The following is a 6,958-nucleotide window of genomic DNA, read 5'->3' on the forward strand; positions in this document are numbered from 1 at the left end:
CCGCTGTGACGTAATCGGCCTTGAAATGCGTACTTTAAGGCTGCAGACCCTGAATTGGGATACTGCCATATTAGACAAAATTTTTAAGTTTTTAACAGCCTGTGACTCCTTTAATGGCTGCTTAAAGCTGGCTTTAAAGGTAAGTCTATCCATCCACAGAAGCTAACGTGATAATTCCAGTCTGTGGGAATGGGAATGTGTAAGGAATGGTTTGGGACTGGGCATCAGTTTCATGTGAACAGTTTGAAGATTGGAAGTTATATGTGCATCAGGTAGAAAGCTTTCCTTTGCCAAGTCAGACTGCTTTCTTATCACAACTGCTGCTGATTACTTTAATCTTTCATTTATTAAATACAAAGTCATTAAAAAAGGTGCTTAAGGTTATGTGGCTCTCTTCATTTTAATAAAAATGTGGTTTCCATAGTGTTGGTTGTGTTGGAGCGAAGTCAGCAATAAGCTTGATGTAAAGTACATATATTAATATGGAAAAATGGAGAAGGACAGACACAGGGTGTGAGCACAAGCTATGTGCAAACATGAGCAACAGAATGATGACTGCAGTTGCATTATCAGCAGTGCATGGCAACAAAAGAGGATACCTAGAAGTTACAAAGCAAAGCTTCAAGAAATTTACAACTTTAAAAAAGCCCAAAGCATACATTTTAAGTCATACTGACCTTTTCACCGGTCAAAATACCGTTAAAATTCCTTCTGGGGTTTTTCCGTATTGGTTACATCACATTTTTCCTGCCTTTAATCATTTCCGTTCTTTGTTGAAGTCCTTAGTGAGTGAATCTTGCTACCCGCCCAAATTTGAAATTCAAAAGTTTAAATAAACCAATCACACAGCTCCTGCCCGGAGCAAAGTTTGTGACGTTCTCAGATTAGGACACGTGTAAGCCATTGACGGTTATTACGCTAATATACTGATACCTCAAAGCTTTCTCAGACTTCACAGATCCACACTTTGTCTGCTTTTGTAAGCTGAAATGCCATGAGGAGAAACTGAAGACCTATTTCTTTCTCTCTTTTTTGGATTCTGAAGAAAAAGTTCATCACTAACAGGTAAGTTAATGTTCACTGCACAAAGACTGAAAGAATTCTGGAGTGCATTCTAACAGCTCTTGGGAATTATGTAGAAAATTTGTATTTTTGGTTAGGATTTTATTGTCTTTCAGTTTAATTAAACCAATGTGTTTACATAATCACCTTTTAATCCAAATAATTCACAGGAATGAAAGTTTTGATGTTTTTAATGGTGTGAGAGCAGGTTCCAACTACTTTTCTTACACTGGAAAAAGGGAGGGAACAAAAGGCAAGTAAGAAAATATTGTAGTTGTTTTTTTTTTTAATTTAATGACAAGCTGTTCAGGCTACAAAGAACAAAGTGCTTCCTTCAGCCTTTGTTTCGCTTGCAGCAAGGACATCGGTTTCAAACCGCTATTTAAACAGGCTGTCTTAATATGGCAACACATGCTGACCACAGGAAAGAGGGATCAGGCAGACAGTTGTACTTTGAAAATCTCAGATTTGACTAAATTACCCTACACAGACAAGCTACAACAATTTCTAATTTGTTACAATATAGATTCAAACAAATCACAACCAAAAAACAGTAAAGCATGATGGTGCCAACTTTTGGTTTCCTGCAGGAGCAACTGCTCATGTAATAGGTCAAAAAATGTAGTAGTATTTCAAAACAGACTTAAAATGCTGATGAGCAGGCTCCATACTGGTTGGTTAAAAGGCATGACTCTAAAGGACAAGTACAAGCGCCACATTCTTGACTTTTGGCGGGCAAATTTGTTCCTACTTGTGCAGCCAAGTCTGAGCTTTCTGGTTGCTCAGCGTATGTGAAATCACCATTGTATATGATGCTCAGGCAGAGATGATTAAATAACTGTGCTAAAAAGGATTAGTTTGAAGGGGAGTGTTTAAACTTTTTTGCATTTTTAATAATATTAGAATATGTGTTATCATTGTGGTGTTGGATAATGGCAACAAGCCAACAATGTGTATCAATGGAGATTTTTTTGTGTGGACATTTTTAGACATTAATTATCTATCTGATGAGGATTTGAGTAAGAAAAACAGCCTGCTGGTGTGAGGCATCTGGTGAAGACTTCCCCACCTTTAACCCCAACAAAAACAAGCACATCAGATACCCTATTATTAATTTCAGGAGAAAATGCCTCCCAAATGAAAAAAAAGAATGTGGGGGACATCATGTGCTTTTTAGCAAGGCAAACTGTGAGTAAAATGCTAATAAAAGTGCTGTGTCCATCCTTCCCCATTTATAATATGGATATCTATCACTTGTCGCCAAAAATTTTGTTGTATGTGCGTTTGTGTGTGTGTGTGTGTGTGTGTGTGTGTGTGTGTGTGTGTGTGTGTGTGTGTGGTGGGTTTGTTGTTGTTGTTGTTTTTAAATCAGGACAGCCCTGGTGGTAGCAGCACCAGTGCGAGCATGGAGCCACAGGGAGCTACACCCTCGTGGGTGACGTCTTATGTTGGTGTGAAAGGAGCTAATTGTTGAAATTTTAATATAGTTACATTTTTAAGTTTCTAATATGTTTAATATTACAGCCACAGGTCTTTTGCACACATCTCTGTTTCACACTTCAATGAAAACAATGAACAACTTCCATGCATTAATAACAGAGTAATGACGAGCCAGTTAACTTGTGAATACACACTAAAACGTGCGACTCTGTCCGTGTTTCTGATTGATCGTGTCTTACCAGTGCTGATTTTTTGATGTGTACACGCTCATGGCTAGATTGAGAAACCCTGTTTTTATTCATGAAGTGTCATGTAATCACTTAGCTAACCTAACCTCCCTGCTGATGTTAGGCTAAACGAAGCCAGATAACCTGAGCAAGTTGAACTTGCGTCATAATAAAGTTTCTGACTTCACATTTTGAAAGATTTGAACACAATCATGTATGCTTTGCATTTTCTGTTATTATTAATTATTATTATTGCTTGCCTAGCGCTGCTCAGTCACGTGACCGTACGTTAAAACGCAAGAAGGGAGGGGGAGGAGCAAACTGCGCCTGCTCCCTGCAGTGACACATCAAAGCAGCGGCACTTACACAGACAGCCAGGTTGCCTCTTTGATGAAACCGCAGCAGTGCAATACAGGCGAGAAACAGAAACGAAAGTATTGATTTCATTACACTGGTACTGATTAATATCAATACAAACTTTAAATATCAATTAATATTGTTGATATTTGAATTGTTCTGCCCACCACTGCAATCCACAGAAATAACGTCATAATCACACTCCCGCAATCGGTTGGATATGACACTCATTGCTCTAAAGTAGGAGTTATTGTGGTGCAATTTAGCCAGGACAGTTTTTTTAAACTATAGTTTTAAATGAAACAGTTTAATTATTAAATAGAAACATGTTAAACCACAAAAATGTATGTCACACTCACACTCCCGCCGTACGTTTCATACTGAGCAGACTTGTCTCTGTGATTCAATTGGGTTGAACTTGACAGATATGGGCGGGGTTATTTGCGGATTTGTTCCCGTTGAAGAGGCGCCAGTATTGACTGCTCTGACTCACTCCCGAAGCGGTCAGAGGACTGAGCGCTCACCCAACTTTCGCTCTTATTCGCCCGATCATCAACTTTAGGAGCTGCTGTCACGAAACCTTGTGGATCTTTGCTCCATTTCCCACCTGCTTTCAGCGCGTGTTTGTGAAAGTCAGCGGCTCTCTCAGCCTGACCGGAGAAACATCTGGAAATATCTGGAGAAGCCGGACTGAAAGGTGAGGTTAACTTTCTCACCCGTGTTTGTATCTCAGAGGATATAGGCTAATTTACACCAGTGAAACCTGCTCAAAAACTGACCTAGATTAAATGGTGTGTGTGAAGCTGGATTTAAGAAATACGTGTATCAGGGCAGGCGGGACGGACTCAGGCGCGGACTGACACAGTTAAACAGTTCTTTATTAAACAACACCGGAAGGCTGTATATACAGGTGGGGGAGGGTCCGCGCTCCAGGGGTCTAAACTCGCTCAGCTCCTCTCATTCCCCACGAGGGGAGTGAGACCCTAACCATCCTCACACACAAACTCCACGCCAAACTGCCAACACTCACGCTCAGGGGGTCCAAGGGTTCAGGATTCAGGACGGGTCCCTGAAATCTGTTACATGGGGGATTAACTGCAGGTACGTGGGCCAAAGGCGGGAGCCCAACATGAGCTCCGCACAGGCATAGCGATGAGAGAGAGACAGAGAGCGAGAGAGAGCGCCGGGACGATGACAACGTGATAGAATCCGGTAATTTTCATTTCAATTCAGTCTTTATTGACATACTTTATGTCCATAGAAACAAGACAAAACACAACATATAAACCTCAATAAAAAATTATATATATAAAATATAAAACATTGTAAAAAATTTAAAACCATAATATTCATAAAATAGACGATTACTTAAAAGAAATCAATAAATGCCCAAAAACTTCAACCAGTGCTTCCTCAGACTGGATGAGTAGCGGGAACTCACTGTCGGATCTGAGAGTGCTAAAATGATACTGTTACTGGAGCCATTGAAACTTCATCCATCTGCAGAGAAAAAGCAGCTGCACACACCTCTAAATGTGAACATTAAATGTCTTAATGGTGTCCAAACACCCACAGCTGCAAACATCTAACTGGCACTGCCCCCTATCCTAAAAAGGATCCTCATTGCATCATTATATGCAACATGCAGCTCCTTCATGCTGCATTGTTTGTAGGATGACCACAAGGGGGCAGTACATAGCGCTGTGCAATACAGTTTAAACAAAGCCACTTTAACTGTGCATTAACAAAAGCTGAGGCGGAAATCCAGTTCATTGAGTTTCAGAAACATGCCACAAGGTTTCATAAGAAAGTTGTAACAGTTAAATTTGAAACTTCATCCATCTGCAGAGAAAAGCGGCTGTCACACACCTTATCATTAAGGTGCTCCTCTTTGACATAGATATTTGCCTGCTGATTGTATTATTGGACAGAGGAATAGCCCATAGTTTGCTGGCTGCTGTGTCATCAATCATAGTGAAAACCATAGCCACAGCACAGGGAATATTAATTCTTTGGCAGTTGTGCGGCTTTTGAGACTGTGCCACTCAGTAGACAACTTTATAGGCGATGAGATGAGCATCTGCCGGCACAAATGCAGCTTTAGTAAAGAGACACTGTTCTTTGCTGAACCAAACCATTGAGACGTTAAAGAACAAAGTGCTTCCTGCAGCCTTTCTTTTGCATGCATCAGGCACACGCACGAAGGAAATGGGTTTCATACAGTTATTAGACCAGTCTTATCTTATCATGGCCCTGCTTCGTTCTGGTTGTAATTTTGGATTCTAAGATATTTAATGTACCATAATAATTCATAACAATTTATACCTGTTGAGCATTTATTTTGCTTTTTATGTTTTTTGGCTAAATTACCCCCTTACAGACATACTGCCATATCTAATTTGTTACAAAATTAAATCAAATCCAACACAAAAATTAGTATGATGGACCATGTTTTGGTTTCCTAGAGCAGGAAATGTTCCTGTTAGACGTTTTTTGGAAAAGAAAAAAATGTACTTCTTCTGGTGTAAGTCCTTCTAAGCAACCTTAGCTGCTGTGCTCTATGCTGATTAGTTCAGAGGCTCAAGAGTAAGTACAAGCAGCACACACATGACTTTTGGTGGGCAATTTGTTGCTACTTGTGTAGTGTATTTTAGAAAAGCAACTAAGCCTCAGTTTGGAGAAACTTGGAGAAACCCACAAGACATCCATGGTTAGTTGTATTTTGACATTTTCCAACTATTTGCTCATAATGTGTGCCAACAGGCATTTTCAGCATTTTCCTTTTCTGGATATTTTTAGATATTAATTATTTATTTTTATCAGGATATCAACATCTGAACTCTTTCATCCCTCCCTGACGACTACAGTAGAAAACAGAGGTGTGTGTACTTTCAATGTGAGTCTTCTGGACAACAAAACTGTTCGAAACACCATAGTTTTTTCCATCTTAAGAACAAACACTTGACATACTCTGCTTTTATGTTCATGATTGCAGGAGAAAATGCCTCCCAAACGATCAAAGAACATGGGAGATATTAGGGACTTTCTTTCCAAGCAAACGGTAAGTAAAAACTAATAATACTGCAATGTTATTACTTCCCCATTTCTACTCTGCATCTATCAGCCAAATTAATTTATCTGTGCTTTTCTTTTTTTAACAGAACAGTCCCAGTGGCAGCAGCAGCAAAGCAAGCATGCAGCCAGAAGGACCTAAACCCCCTCAGGTGAGGTCTTATGTCAGTGTGAAAATAGCTGATTGAACAATAAATAAGCTCGTAGGTTCTTGACATGTTTAATATTTTATGTAAACATGGAATATGAACCTTTACATTTCTGACACTGTCAATGAAAACTGAATCTGTGTGAGCTTTATAGGGAGTTGAAGTATGATTGATGAGATATGCACATACCAGTGATTTGGTCTGAGGGCCACTTCATGCTTCACATCTCTGCAAGGGTCTGCTTCATATTATCCAACACTGTGTGCAACCCACAAATTGTGACAAAGGAAGGTCTTACAAGGAGATTCACCATTTTTCACACTTTTGTAATCAGAATGCAACATTTTAATACCAAATATTCAAAAAACATGACATAAAGGTATTTTTAAATAATCTACATTACAAACTAAAAAAACAAAGCAAGACAAAATACATTATTAGGTTAACCTTAAAAAACAGGACTTCAGCCAATATTATTACAAACACTAGAGTTCCACAGGGTTGTGTCCTCCGTCCCATCCTCTACACCCTGTACACCCATGACTGTGTCACCTCCAACAAAGATAACATCGTTTTGAAGTTCACCCACGACACTGCAGTGATTGGCCGCATCACTGGAGGGGACAAAGCAGCTTACAGGAGAGAGGTGGC

At 39.6% G+C, this 6,958-nt stretch overlaps 1 long non-coding RNA gene across 1 annotated transcript; it reads left to right on the forward strand.

Moving 5' to 3' along the window:
- The first annotated feature begins 5,907 nt into the window (after positions 1–5,907).
- LOC106455950 (uncharacterized) lies at positions 5,908–6,297 on the forward strand. The gene is made up of 3 exons (XR_001290165.1): positions 5,908–5,965; positions 6,082–6,147; positions 6,248–6,297. It is a non-coding gene; the product is annotated as an uncharacterized LOC106455950 (long non-coding RNA).
- Positions 6,298–6,958: the final 661 nt, after the last annotated feature.

This window comes from Pundamilia nyererei, unplaced genomic scaffold (genome assembly GCF_000239375.1).
Source record: "Pundamilia nyererei isolate P.nyererei 1_Seehausen unplaced genomic scaffold, PunNye1.0 scaffold00522, whole genome shotgun sequence".
Taxonomy (NCBI): Eukaryota; Metazoa; Chordata; class Actinopteri; order Cichliformes; family Cichlidae; genus Pundamilia; species Pundamilia nyererei.